Genomic DNA, 16,078 nt, shown 5'->3' with positions numbered 1-16,078 from the left:
AGGGGGCGTCTTGTCTCGCCGACTTGGGCCACGCGTGTTCGATGGGCAGCGTCTCTGGATCTCTGCATGTTCCCGCGCACCACGCTCACGCAGACCCTCTGGTACCGCTTCCAACTCCAGGCAAATAAACTATTCATTAGGCGGCGGCCGGGTCTGTTCTCTGAGGCTAAACATTTAATCACAGAGAGAAAACACAGCCAAGGGGGAATACATTATGAGGCATGTTGGTCTTTTTCTTGCTCCCTCTAGAGGTTTTGAAACAGAGGAACATGAATATACCCTGAGGACCAATTTGTCAGGAAATATGAGGTTGACATAAGACAAACAACAGGCGTTAGCACATGCAGCATAAAGCGCCACAAAAAGGCTACATAGCAGCACATAACAAAGCACGCTGCATGCAGTATAACATAAAAATAACCAAAAGCATATCATTCAACAGCAGATGAAAGCTGCAAACTGATGAAATTCAGTGGAGCAAAACGTAGTAAAAGAATACAAGGCCACTGAACACACGCGAATAAAAAAACTGTGATTTACAGCAGAGAGAGAAAAGCAGAATGGAACCAAGAAAAGCAAAAGGTGTGGCTGCAGATAAAGAAAAGCATACTGCACAGCATATGAAAAACAAAGAAAGCGAATTGTATAGTGATAAATAAGACGACACACTGTATAGCGGGAGACGGTCACCGAAGCACGAAGAGAAAACGTCACACAATGACGTAACTGTGCTACCAAAGCTGTCTATCCCCCATCCTGCTTGTGGGCTCTCCTGGGTGGAGGTGCGCCGCCCCTTGTGCCTGTCAATAGGACCGTCTCTGGAGGTGTCCGCTGCTCTATCGCTGTCCCACAGCGGGGACGTTCCCAGGGAGGAAGCAGCTCGTTGCTGCGATGGCGTCCCGCGGGGCAGAGAGTGGGAATTGCGCTCTAAAACGGCCGCAGCCCCGAGAGGAGGCTGCCGGCGATCCGAGGGTAGTTTGTTTGGGATGGTCTCAGCGTTTGTTAGGATTCCAAGTTTATTACGTGCAGATAAGTTTCGCGCTTACTTTAGAGCAGCACTTCACACCTTACACGTACACACACACAGTTGACTGTCAGATACATTTGGCTGGTTTCAGGCATTCTGTGTCTAGGGAATGGTATGAGGCACCATTGTAGGTAAGGGTGTGGAATGCTTCTGTGAAGTAGGAGGTGGGGTGTAGGGTTCTGCTTTACAGAAAGATTCTGGGATTAGCGCCGGGGTGGTGTGAAATGTTGGGAATAGGGTTCTAGGGAGTTACGTATGTGGCAGGGTGTGTAGTGCTCGTGTAGGGTACGGTCTAAAGTAGGGTATAGGGCGCTGATGCTCACCATGTTACAGAAGAGAATATGAAAAAAGAAGCTGTGTTATATGAAGCCAACGTCCATCCCTCCTTTGTCTCCAGACTCCCTCTGCCCTTGGATCTGACAGGGGAACCACTCTTCCCTGTGTTTGCGAGCTGATCCACACAGAGCACCCCAGGGGGCGATGCAAGGCCATGGCCCCCTGCAGCCCAGCACACCCACCAATGAGAATCCAGGGGATTTCGTTGCTAAAGCGGGGGTGCGGAGTGGGTGGGCGGACACAAGGAGAGGCATCTAGAAGAAGCACCTCAGCCAGTACACGTTCTCGACTATGAACCTGCAGAGAAGCTCTAGGGGTCTGTGGAAAAACCAACTACCTGCAAGACTCCCGCAACTTGTGGAACACAACGGAATCATTATTCAGGCTTATGTACTCCACTTGTTCACTGCACTGCATGTTTGTATTTACCACAGTGCATGCTGCTATTTACCATAGTGCGTGCTGGTATTTACAGAGACACCACTGGAGACAAGACCCAACCCATCATAGTCGGCCTTCACGTTAAAGGACACGGTGATTTCGACGTGTTTGTCCTTCTCAGCACCTTGAGCCGGTGCCAAGTGCTCTACCTGCTCTGAAACACATCTCTCCTCACCCAGAGACAACAGCTGATTTTTAAAACACAGACAGACGGCTCTCTGGACCAAAGAGCAGCTACACAGCGATGACTAAGCGCTTTTCATCGCTGTTTTTTTTTCACGCTCAAGACGTTTGCGACGCTGAGACAACTGGCCTATTCTCAGCCTATCAATCTTGCGCGGGGGAGAGTGCGAGGGTGGGTGGGCCACGCTGCTGGCAGCTCTGCTTGGCGACGGAGGGGGGCAGGCGGCCGGAGCCTGGCGAGTCTGTGGAGGCTAGGCAGGCGATGGGCTGTGAAATTACGAGTGGCTCCGAGCAGATCTGGAAAAGGTGCCTATCCTGGGGGCCGGTAGCTCCGTGTGACACTACACACCCCTGATTGAGAGAGACGCATCGCGACTGAGGGAGGTAGCTGGCATTGTGTCTCTTGGACTAAGGGAGACACTCGATATCACACGCCCCAGGGCAGCGGAACGGCTTCCTGTATGAGTCGCACGGTGCTGCATGCTGGAGCTCAGTGAGTTTGCAATCCCCCACCTAAGAGCCAACAACCCACATCCCAGTTGGTCCATCACGCCGCTCGTCCCTCCGTGCTGGGAAGTTGTCAATCATTAAACAAACTTTGCGGTGTCGGACAATTATAATTCTCGCATGGCTGTCACTTGACGTCTCGCGCTGCTGTTCCTTCTGAGGTTCTTCCATGTCGGCTGCTGTAAACCTATCCTTCTGATACCCTGCACAACGGAACGTACAACTACACAACACACCAGTGAAACCAAGTACCCCTCTGATGGTGTGTGGATGAACAGACTGCGTTCTAGCCCTCACTAGCAGTCACGCATCACAGGTGAGGAACAACGCCTCCTAGAGGCCTGTACTAGCTGTGAACCACCTAACTTGGTGTCTCCTTCCTGCGGGACAGTGATATTGCAGTGTCTCGATTGCTGGATTCCTCTTTATATGTTGGCTGGAGCATTTGTGGGGTGTGACTATGTGAGGTTTTCGGTTCTGGTTACAGCGTGATGGAGTGACCTCCCTCTTTCACTCAGAACTGCTGAATCTCTCTTTAGATTCAAGAAGGGTCTCAAAACTCTCCCGAGATCTCCTATGTGCTCCATAAATATGTATTATGTTATCTGCTTAATAATTAAACAAGCCTATATGCAGCTTCTTGTGTAATATGTACTGCTTCATATGGTGTGTGGAACTAGTTGACTGTACGTAGGAATTATGTATCTGCATCCAGATCTCTGTAATACACTGTTGCATTGTTCTCTGGGATGTGTGTAACCTTGGAGAAAGGCATCTGTTAAATGAATAAATGTAAATGTAATGTAAATGTACGTGTGTGTGAGAGACAGCAGCAGGGCAATGAGGAACCATCCTGGTCACTGCCCAGTGAAGGACCTCCACACTCCTCGTGGATTTAAATCTTTTAAGAACCCCTCCCAGCAGTTCTGCCTTACTTGAATCCATGAGAGCTCGTGGTGTGGTGGCTTTCAGGCCTTGGTCACCTCAGTTTAACTCGCATCGCATGGGCTGTTTGCAGGAACACACAGATAGAGGAGCAGTGGACTCTGTGGAACGCTGTGCTGAGAGAGGTGTGTGTTTTCATCAGCAAACAGCACAGAGGGGAGATCAACTGACAGACTCAGAAAAGAAAGGAAAATAAAGATCGATTGAAGTTGAGAAAGGGAATCCCAAGAAAGAAGACTCACAAATAGCCTGTAACAGACCGGCCAGGGCTGGCAACCCACTGCACGCACTCCGCCCACTGCTGTCGGCAGAGCCGCACCTTCCAGACACAAATCAAACGCAAACTCTGAGGACGAGGCACGAAACACACCTCCTCAGCTGCCTTGCCTTGGTTCCTCAAGCTGTGCTGTATGGGATTCGTCCTCACGATCAGCCACCCTCAGCACCACAAGCGCACACACACATACACACACTGAAACAGGGCCTGAGCTCCAGGGCCACGTGCACTCGGAGATGCACGGACCCTCAAACCACCCTCCGTACTGCGTGAGCCGTGAAGCTCTGATCATCAATGCTTCCACCTCTGCAGATCCAGCTGGTCGTCCCTTCGAGCCAAATGGCCCCGAACCGAGGACAGAACTTTACAGAGGATGAAAAATGTTTTCACCGAGTTACTCCCAAATCTCAGAGATATGGACAAACCGCTGGGGCGGTTCTTGACTTGTGTGGGAAGCTGCTCAAACATTCATCAAGCCATGTGACACCCGGTGAATAATTGAAGCAGTCATACTGTGGGGAAATGGAATCTCGTTGAGAAAGTCCTCCAGTATTGATTCTGCACCGGAGATCCCAGTTCTCAACTTGTTATGTGGACCGTGCCTTCGAGGCCTGGTCAACCACTCATCGGACAGAGCGTGGTCTTATCTCACATCTTCTGCCCTCTAACAAGGGAAGCCACACAGAGGAGTTTGGGGCCAACGGAGGAGGTCTTGCCCTCCATTACTCTGCTGGTACCAAGCAAACACCCAACCTGACTCAATCCTTCTCTTCCCCCGCAGCTGTGTTCCTAGTTACAGCACCACTCAAGAGCATACTGCCTGGAAAACTGTTTTTTTTTTTTTTACAGTTCTGTGCTCCTTTTCTTCATTCTCTCTCACATTTTTTTACACTTATTTTTTCTTTAAATTTATTTTTTATCTTTTGATTATGTCTTATTGCTGTAAATTTAAAATACAGATTTTTATTGTAAATTTATTTACCTTGGGGGGGCACGGAGGTGCAGCAGGTTTGGCCTGTGCCTGCTTTCTGGTGGGTCTGGGGTTCAAGTCCCACTTGGGGTGCCTTGCAATGGACTGGCATCCCGTCCTGGTTGTGTCCCCTCCCCCTCCAGCCTTGCGCCTCATGTGCCGGGTTAGGCTTCGGCTCACCACGACCCCTCGGGACAAGCGGTTTCAGCCACTGTGTGTGTGTATTTACCTTCTTATTTTACTCTTTTTTCAGTAAAGACCCCCAAGAAGCTGCTTTCAAAGGCACTATAACTTATGTACTCTACTCGTAAAAATTCCTTTGTAGACCCTAACCCTAAAGGCTTTAAAAGGCTTTGATGAAAGTTCATTATTATTTAAAAAAGCACCTGTAATGGACATGGATGTGTATTACTGTAATGTCTGGACGTGATGTAAAGAGTGAGAATTCAAACGCAGAGTTTATAAACAAGTGCACAGTGCAGGATGGAAAATGAAGCGTAGAGGCGATAAGAGGAACGTGGAACGAAGAGACGCGCAGCGTTCTTACAAGGACGGGATTACACAGGGGGACAGCAGCTAAAGCACAGAGGTGGGGCACCAAGAGGACTGCAACACGGGACCCGGACAGAAGCACGGAGGACTGGTGCAGACAGGACAGGAGCTATTCTCCATGGTCGCGACAGCAACAGATTTTACTCATATAAATTTCTGTATAAAATTCAAAATGGGGAAAAAGCTACGTCTACAGAACTTGTGCATCCCACGTGATTTTATTTTGTTTAATTCTTATAAATTTGTTGCAAAACGTAGGCGTGGCACATCTCTTTTTGCAACACTGCCATATTTTGCCAGCTAATGTGTGTGACAATGCTGCACTTTGCGACTTTGGCCAGGAACCCCACTGAAACATATTAGCAGGGCAAAAAGTGCCAGAAGACCTGATGTATAGAGCGGTCAGAGAGTGGCTGTGCAGCTCCGTGCTCCTCATTTCGCTGAGGTTCCTGTGACTGGTTGTGCATGCTGAAATATTGTTTTTTTTTTCCCCAACTTAGGTAAGCACCACTGTCTTTTCTGGCTTTGCTCTCGGTCTGAAGTGTTACTTGATGTCAGCGCTGATTTACTGCTGAGATACGTTCTGTTTGTATATTGAATTTTGGCGGCGTATTATGGCAATGATGAATTCATCTGACCTTTTATTTTCTCATATGCATTCTATCGAGGAGTGTTTGGTATGATATTCTTTGTGCACTTTGTTATACTTGAATAACCCCAAAAAAAACCCAGCATCTGCTGGTATAACATCTCCTTCTCCGAGGTGTTCCCAGACACATAATAATGGGTGTTTTAAAAGTCCTCCATGTACAACAGGACTCCAGAATTACAGTGAGCGAATGACGCAAAGCTGACGGGCACAAGTGTGTCACCTTGAGGGTCTTATTCCTCAAATAACCCTATCAGTGGGGATGTTTTCATACTTTGTAATGAGAGAAACATCTAATCTACATCAACAGTTTACACTGCTTTACTTTCATGGCTCATTTGAGCACCTCATTTAATTCAGTCGGCTTCGTGACAGTTCGAGAGCCACTTACATAAATCACAGGCAGACAGACACTAATTTCCTCTTCATGTTGTTATTGCTCTTTTATCAATTAACCTGTCCCTGCGGCGCAAATCTCCAGCAGCCAAGTGAAGAGCTATGTTCTGCAATTATATTACAGTTATTGTGGAGACTGTATGTTTGCGTGTTGAAGTTGCGTGTCTGAAGAACTTTCCAGCACCGCTAAGATACCTTCATGAACTCTACGCATCGCACAGCGGTCGGTCCGCGATGTTTTGTTCTCGACCGGCATTCCAAGAGGAACCTCATTATTGCGGAGATCCTGCATGAGCTTTCATCATAAGAGAAAAGCAAAGCTTTTAAATAAAAAATAAACTTGAACAAGTCAAGATGATTCATTGCTTTTCTTTTTTTTTTTTTTTTTTTGCAGTTCACTTTTCGGGTCTTTTTTGATGTTGTCCAATGATGTGGCAGTTGTGTCACTTTTGCCTTTCCGTGTTTCGCTCAAAAAAGGTTCATACTTCTCCAGGAAAAGTGCAAAAGTGTCATGTCAAAAAGTCACACATCCTTCAGCAGTTCAAACAGAAAAGCATCCAACACTCAGATACACACACACATTGCATCAATGACTTGATTTTAATTACTTCCTTTCTTGAGCACACTTCGCTCCCTAATACTTTATTTTTGGGATGCATTTTTATGATGATGCTTTAAATGGGTTATTTTTTATCTATATACAATCCAAAGTAATTTTACTGCTTTTTGCCCCTGCTTGATATTTTCTGTAGGCTATGTCTCCTCAAATACTGGGAAGTTCCTCATATATGCTGCTGTAAATATGAACATTCCTTCGTCACTGAATTCTGCCACTTGCAATTTTCTGTCAAAACATGTAATCTATTAATAGAATGTATGTTCTGATATTCAGATAATGCTGAAGAAACCTTACAGGCCAAGCTGACTAATACATTCTTCATGTCACGCTTCCACAGGTGCCACAGGCGATATTCAGTACGTTTGTTCCTGGCTTGATTGCTGCTGCCTCCACTCGCCACACGTCTTCAATGACCTTTATTAGTTGTACTGTGTCGAATGCATTTATTTACATTTATTCACTTAGCAGCGATGCGCATCTCAAAGAAAATACACTGTGTACATTACCAGAGAGACTGAGATGCAGACGTGTGATTCTAAAGTACCGTTACATTGTTACTTTCGACCATATGTACCAATGTTCATCACACGAATAGCTGCATAAAGGTTCATCCGAATATTGACAATTCTTAATCACTTTCCTAAAAATTTCATTACACTAGTGGCTGCGTGAAAGTTTATCCGTTGTTTAACAGGTATGATCTCAAAGTTATAGAGCATGAACATTTACGCATTACATGAACTTAAGAGATCATGGGAGAAGTGAATCCAGAAAAGGTGAGTTTAAAGACCCTTTTTAAATGTGGACAGAGATTCAGCAGTTCTGAGTAAGAGGGGGAGGTCGTTCCACCACATCAGAGCCAGAACTGAGAACCATTGTGCCTTTGGATCTTTTTTTGCGTGAAACAACCAAGCGGGCAAAGGTGGAGGAGCGTAGCAGTCTTCTTTGGGGTGTAGCAGATGATCAGGTCATGCAGATTTACCATTTCTGTTATGAAGATTGCGCAGTTTTTCTTGGAAGCCACTTAACTGCCCTATTATCAAAACCAGCAGCCCTGAAGCGCCCACACTTTTCAGCAACTTGATTCTACATTTGTTCACTCGCATGTGCTAACAGGCACAAGCTTTTAGCATTTCAGCCCATAAGCATCTAATTCTGGCTGTGCTATAGTTTTTTTTTTTTCCATATGAATGGAAAAGCGTCCATAAATAGTGAGATGCTTTGCTGTTACTGAAAAACCATCCCAAAAGGGAAAAAGCTCATTTCGGTGTAAGACGAGCGTTTCGCTGACCAGTCCTGTTTGCATCGAGCCCCACAGTCAGCTGTCCATCACTACTTTGTGATATGTGCCAACATCAAGTCTGAGCCCCTGACAAACATTTTCTCCTATAGCAGGAGCGACAGCAGGGGTTGCTATTTCTTTCACAGGATGTGTATATGCGTATGTGTTGGTTTTTGTGAAGGTGTTGAGCGCTGTAGTGATGGACATATTATGGACAAGTTGCTGATTATTTCTCGAAGCACATTCACGGTATCTGTGTATCCTTCACTATTACCCACCCCACCTGTGACACAGGTGAGTGCAAGTCTAGCAATGCAAAGCAAGCTGAAGAAAATGCCAGAAAAATCTCAAGTCCAACCTGTCCAAGTTTTTTTAACAGAAGATTCATGGGAAAAAAAGCTATTGGCTAGTGTTGTGTAACATCACTGACATTGTGTGTGAGTAACATCTTAATGTGAGAAACTGAACCCATGTATGTGTCCTCACATGCACTGGGAGGCCCTACCCTACCCCACCTTCCTATCCACCCCAACTTTCACAGAAATCTGACAAAGTTCATGGCCAGCTGATGGAACACACACACACACACACACACACACACACACACACACACAGCAACACCTTTCAGCAACACAGTAAATCAGCGCAGCTCACACACACACATCTATAGCCATGAGGCTATCATTTGACACACTTGCCCCAGTAACAAGCCCAGTCTGATTTAATTCACCCCCAACCCTAATAATATTTGCATTCGGCCAACAAGCTGTAACTCTTCATTAAAGTGCTTCATTAACATGGGAATTCATTAAAAAAAAAGATGTTTTCTACCACATGAAAACTACGGGGTTGGGGCCACAAATAGGGCTATTCACCCTACAGATGTTTGCCGCTCTCACTTTATGCCCCAATAAATGACAGTGTTTCCAAACAGTGTACAGGTTTAGTGCACTTGCACAGCTGTTAGCTATTGATTAAAAAGCATTGGGTTTAATCCAAGCACAGTCTGGGTTCTACAGTATCTCTTGTGCAACATGTTGTCTTTATCAGAGAGAACATCTTATTCACGATACTGCCATTCAAATGCACTGTCACGCTACATTTCATCAAGTAATGCACATAGCTGTGCTTGAGAAAATTCAATGACCCCACAAAATGTAGTGTAAACCTGAAGTTATGAGTGTGGCCTCCGGCATTTCTCTTGATGTCCACGAATGGACAGAATCAGGATGCCCGCGAGATGAAGAAAAGGGGATAAGCCAACCACTGGGACAGGGTGGATGGGGTTTCCAGGTCAATCGCTGCCATATCATTCCCATGGCACCTGTCAACCAATCTGTGCGTTAACCCAACAGAAGCCCAATGTGGACCGGCTAATGCATTTAGCCTTTGTGTATGAAAAAAAGATTACGGGAATTAAACCCAAAGAAGCATCACAGCTCAGCGAGGGCTTTAAAAACAGTTTAATCCCTTTGGTGTCTTCTTCCTCCCATCTCTCATCTAATTTTCTAATGGAGTTAATCCTTCCTACACTGGATTATAAACACAGCAAAGTAACAATAATAAAAAACTATATGTTTGTATTTATATTTGGTAAAGGGGGCACCATCTGTCTTGCAGACACAGGTTACCCTTCCAGGCACATCTTGGCCAGCTGGGTACGAGTCACTGCTTTGATGACAGAGTCAACAAGAAGACCTGGACATCCCACCTGCCTGGCAGGGAATGATGGTGGCTAGGAGTGCTGGGGGGTTGATAGCTCTGCCCATTCCCCCAGAAGGGTTGTCATGGCATCCAGGGAGCCCCTTGGCCCCGTTCCAGCACCCTGCCACTCCTACTGCACCTTGTTAAAGAACAGCAACACCTGCTGAGGGGTTAGTGGGGGGTGACTACAGTATGTGAAGTAAATATTGATTTGATGCAGCAGTGCATGCCGGCGATACGGCTTCTTGGGAGTCTGAGTGACAGCAAGGTCAGCAGCCCTGCCTGCTGGGAAAGGACCTTGGCCCAGAGATAATAACTTAATAACACGCAACAAGTTAGTCAAACATCCACTGACATTTGTGACATGATATAAAGTCATGACTTGTTTGGAGGACCCTAGAGCAACCAAACGTATTACCAGGTTGCTTAAGAGATGCTTTTATTAAAGTCTGGTATATTCAGCTCAGAGTTTTTCCCATAAATTCAGCGATAGGTATATAACAGAGCTGGGATTGGAACTAGAAGACTTGTCTGGTAAGTCCAATGCTGTGAACATATAAGCTTTCTTATAAGAAAAACATACAATTACTCCAAGACTTGCAGCTGGAAACACTGGATTCCCATGACCTCAGAAGCCATACTTTAAAGTAACAAGCTCAGACAATCAAAAGAAAAAAAATGCGAACTTATACACCAGTTGACCTCAAGAACAGGACAGCCTTCATCGTGTCTTCCTAAATTGCAATGTTGATCCTAATACGCAGTAGGGCGGCGCACAGTAAAGCAATAATAAACAGACACAAATTAACAAAATAAATAAAATTAGATACCCTGAGTAGCAGCAAACCCCACACGAGGTGAATGAACAGTTCAATGATGTTGAAAATACACTGTACACTAGTTCTGATAAGACTGTAATTCTCAGGAGTCACCAAGTAACAGAAGCTGCACTTATTTTCAGTGCACAACCAAAACTACCTAGGTCGTATCCCAAAGTATCCTCTATTTCTGTTTTTGGCCTGGAATAGCTAGAGATCAAATAATACTGTTTCTAGGAACATAAATCACAGTGCCTTGATGGTGCGAGAGGATGTGGGTTCTATCCCCGCACAGTCTGTGTGGAATTTGCATGTTCTCCCCATGCCTGTGTGGGTTTCCTCCGGGTGCTCTGACATGCTGCTCAGGTTCACCCACATTGTGTGAGTGGCAGAGAGAGTGTGTTCCACTGATGTATGGATAAGTGACCCATTGTAAGTAGTGTATCTAGCAGTGTAAGTCACCACGGTGAATAAGGTGTGTGGGCTGATAACACTACCAGTGGTTTTGGAGAAAAGCGTCTGCTAAATAAATAAATGTAAATCACATCATTCCAGTGACAAAAGACAGAAAACAATTAGCTGTGCGGAAATGTGCCAGTGTAAAGCAGCGTAAATCCATGTATGAACTGCAGGGTACACGGCGAAGACTTAGATATTCTGTGTTTAAAGCCCTAAGATGAGTCAGCCTGGTATAGAAATGATCAAGATGTAAGGCTGTAAACCGTGCCATCGGTAATCACTGCAGACGCACTCTGACTGTGGCCTGAATATTACAGCAGCCCTTCAAGTTCCCCACATCAGCTCTTTAGCATATCAGTCACTCATTTAGGATCCCCATCGCTGCTGAAGCAACACTTTTACGACCTCACAAGACGGGAAGCTGTGAGAGAGCATCGCGCTCGTGTTCATTATAAGAAGGCAAATAATGGACACATTCGTGTTTATTTCCCAGCAATTTAAAACTGGCCTCAGCCAAAGGAAGAAGGCGGTGTTCCAGTAATTCAATTGCTCGGCGTATTGATAACAAAGTGCGAAAAGAACTAATAATAACCGCATAAATAAGGAAGGGGGAAGTAATAACAACACAGAATTATACGACGAGCGTCTGCTTTCGCAGTCAGTCGTTGTCATTCCGTGGCGCTCCGCGCGCAAACACCATTTTGCCACAGATATAAAGCGGTAAAACGGAACTGAGTGAGTGGACCGTGGATTAGTTGCTCCAGTTGTAAACACAACTAAATTTTGCCACCAGCCCCCCCCCCCCCCGGGCAGCGGGATTATTCCCTTTTTATCATCTGCGGCTGTTTTGGTCCATTTTTTACGCGCTGAGCCATTTCCGCGTCCCTCCGCACTGGTCCAGGGCTCCAGGCTGCTCTGCGGGACACGTTTCGTATTCACACCTCACTTACTTGGAGCGTCATTGTCACGATCACACGGGTGCAAATAGAGCGAGTAAAAGTCACCCTGTTCCTAGAAGACGCGATGTTAAACAGGTCCTGGCGCTGTGCGCAGCTCCGTCCCTTTTTTTTTTTTTTTTAGGGCGGACAAAGACAGTTATAGGTGTACCGCCCGCCCCCATACGAAATCGCTGCTGTATAGCACATATTAAAATATGTCTATTGTTTGTACATAGAATACTTGCAAAATTTGGCAAAAGGTGAGACAGATCAAAGGAATTGCGACGCTGCTTATTTTTCCCCCAGTTACTCAACACCTCACCACATTGACCGTCCCTCCCCCCAAATGTCATGAAGCGCAGTAATTTAAGAACTGTCGCGACTCCAATTCGTTTTCAAATCTAAGAATAACCTTTAGGTACTCTTCCTGAAGTGCCTTCCGCTGTCAAACACACCTGAAAGCTGTGACTGGACCCCATGATGATCCTTCGGATCGGCAGAGAGAATAATGAACATGGAAAATTTAAATCACAGCCACGCCGCGCTGTTCCTATACATGGTTCCATTTTTTTTTTTTTTTACCCAAAAGTCACGGTAACATCTGGGGCTCTGGCGTCGCACGGAATCTCAGCAAGGTGAACGCGGATGCACAAGGTGAATCCGGCCGTTTATTTTTCCTCCTCGAGCTTCAAAATGGATTTGTAATTAAAACTCGCGGAGGGCAGAGCCATGATAGTCACTGAAACCACTGACTATAAAACCTCCTGCGGACAAAGTGATAATATGAACCAGGAGAAGAAGGTGCACCTCGACGGGGACGCGCATGATTAAGTCTTGTTCAACTCATCTCCATCTCAGCAATTCTTTTACACTCATTTTCCCACATTCGGGGATGTCACGTCCCGCATGGATCACAACGTCACAGAGGTCGTCTTTAATCCTCAATGTGAACCGAATGAATGAAGTAAAACAACAACACTTGGACTACACGCACAAAGTGTGGGATTTTTACCGTGTTCTCTGCCAAACCAGAGACTCCCCGGGCTTCACATGAGTCATTTGGCATCAAGTGGCATAATTACCATGGAAAAATATTGAAGATCACGGACACCTTATTCCGTTCCGCGTCATCCATTGAGAAATAATGCAGTGCGTAACGCGTAAAAGAGGATCTCTTGAGGGGAACAGAGCGGAACCGGGTCAGGACAGCAGTGTCGGCGGTATATTCTACAGCCCACCAATACTTTCCGTTACACCTACGTTGCCTTTGGTTCCTTTCTCACACACTGACTCGAGTCTTTGTGTCACTTAGCGCAGAACAGTTCAGTTCCGAAAACATTTTCAAAGTGTCACTGTAAACAGTAATAAAATGGACTGCCAATGAATGAATAAATAAACTACAGAGTGCCCCGTGTACAGTAATATGTAATAAATCACATTTCATCTCTAGCCCTAACCTTGAGCAAACCGTGGAACAAAATGACTCACTGAGCCAAAAGGCGCTGGCGGTTAAAAATCAATTAACGGTAAAAACAATTAAAACTCCTATGCATCGCAGAACTGTTTTAAAGCGCTTCTTCGCGCGTTTAGAGGGAGCCTACAGCACGTAACAGACGAGTCCGTTTTGCATGCCAGCAAATCCATCATCAGGTTGCTCTTAGAGAACAGTAAATTGAACACACCTGTCTGTCAAGCGAGATCCCTTCCACGCTGCGCTTCTGAGCCGAACACACACCGTCCGTCTCCACCGCAGAGTCTTCTCTGCCTTTTTCTTGCCTGATCCTCCACCTTCGCCCCCCAATTCCTTTACATCTACATTGATTTGCGGGAGCGCGCAGCTCAGTCCTCCTTCTCAGGACGATGAGCGGAGACGCGCTGAACCGCCCTGATCGCGCATCCTCAGACCATCCCCGGCGTTCACGTCGACCAGTCCGGGCGCGGGCACGGGCACGGGCACGGGCGAAAGCCGAGTCTGGGATCTGTCCTCATTGAGAAAGAAAAAAAAAAAATGGAGATTTTCTGGCCACACAAACTTTAATCCACACGTGTCTGCATAAGAACCTGAGCACGATGAGGAAAAAAGTGTGTGTGGACACGAGTCGCGCGTTCATTGCGGAGAAACGCACCGAGCCCCAGTGAGGCGCGCGGCTGCGGCGGCGGCGGCGCTGCGATAGGAATCACGCGCCTCGTGACCGCGCTTCCTCCAGCGAGCACCAGCTTGTGCGTTTATAAGTGACCCTTTGGCACGAACACGTTTCACACCGTCAAGGACCCACCTGCAGCAGAGCAATAAAGTTAAGATCACATTCTCGTCAGGGTTCTTTCTTCATCGCAACATTTCTTGTCAGCTGCCATGCGGCCAATTTTTGGAATTCCAGGCGCTTTGTTTGTGGAAATGCATTGTTTTACCTGCGCAGCGCTTCCTTCCCAGTTCACTGTGTGTGAAACACACCTCATGCTGCCAAAACGTGTCACTTATTAGGCAGATTTCGCTTTGACAAATATCCCCTTCCTTTTGTCCAGTTCTGTAACATGAGGATCTGGTCACCCTCTGATTAACCTGAGCTGCACAGACCCATGAAAAAGAGAATTAAATAACCACACACCCCTAATGATCTCATCCACTGCCTAGAAAATGGAGATTTTACACGCCATCCCTCGTAATTCCCGAAAAATTATATGTAATGTTTCTTTGCATGCTTTGCACTTGAGGAGATTGCGGTTCCAGGTAATCTATCTATGAGGTACACCCTGGTACAGGTTGTCTTGAGAATTACTTCATGTTCCTCATTCCCTGTGACTGCTTGAGACAATGTGTTCCTCCCAATCGAAGCTCCCTTCTCACTTTAACTTAGGCATTTCTTATTCTTGGAGCTCATTTGTTAAGTATCCCGAAACCCAAACACTCTCCAAAGAACGAGACTCACCAAAACACTGAGATCATACAGCTAACTGAATGAAATGAAGTCAACAATTTGACAGTGGCAGTTTTGGTAGGTGCTGTCTCAGGTGTTCTTAGCTCTGTTCATGCAGTAGTCAGCTGATGGACAACATTGCACCTTGACCTCCAGAAGTCAACAAATGGTACTTCGTAGTTTATGTGTCTTGAGCCTAGAGATCAGCGATGATCGTGTAAGGATGATATCCAGCTCTCTACAGACCACAAAGGACACAGAGAGGGAGCTAAATGGCAGTAAGTTCAATCATGTGGTTTACTGTCCAGTGGGAATTAAAAATAATGCCTGGACTAGGTCCACGAGGAGCATAATGGAGTAATGTTGACCTAGATCATGAGGTGCACGGCAGGTGCAGACTTCTGGAGAACAAATTCCAGTGTTTGGGGGTAAGCAGCAGAATGCAATGTCAGCACAGAGCGTAACCAACAGGACACTGTGCCCTAGTGAGAAAAGGGACAGCTGAGGACCATAAGCACACAGCGTCCTGCCGCAGTGCCAAGAAGGTCTTTCATCCTTCACGGTGTTACTAAGACCGTCACCCACCTGACTGACAACAAACTTGTTGGAGCTCACATCCTGGTGTTCCTCTCACCTGACCTTGTACTCATATAGTCACTGGCCACTGAAGCACTGCCACAGCACCAGAGTTGCACTAGCAGAGCAGAAGAACCCGCAGGCTCGCTGGCGTATTCCTCTGTTTTCACACTACAGCTCTGAACACGTGACGGTGGAGCCGCCTTTGACGCACGCTGCGCCCGAGCCCATGTGCCTGCTGAAGCAGAGGAGGACAATGAATCAGACATCAGCAAAGGCATGCAAAACTTAGGTGAGGAGCATTCAAATTAGCAGGGGACGAGGAATGTGCGGACACATTCCGCTGCAGTCATGACAGAAAGTGAATACATCAGCACTATTGAAGGAACACGGGTCTATACTCAGCCCGGATTGTGACTTCTGCAGGTTTGTAAACCAGGTGTGAGTAGCGCACAGACAAAGCGCCGCCATGCATCATATTTGC

The sequence above is a fragment of the Scleropages formosus genome, chromosome 13, assembly GCF_900964775.1.
Source record: "Scleropages formosus chromosome 13, fSclFor1.1, whole genome shotgun sequence".
Classification (NCBI taxonomy): Eukaryota; Metazoa; Chordata; class Actinopteri; order Osteoglossiformes; family Osteoglossidae; genus Scleropages; species Scleropages formosus.
This window is presented reverse-complemented; position numbering follows the sequence as displayed.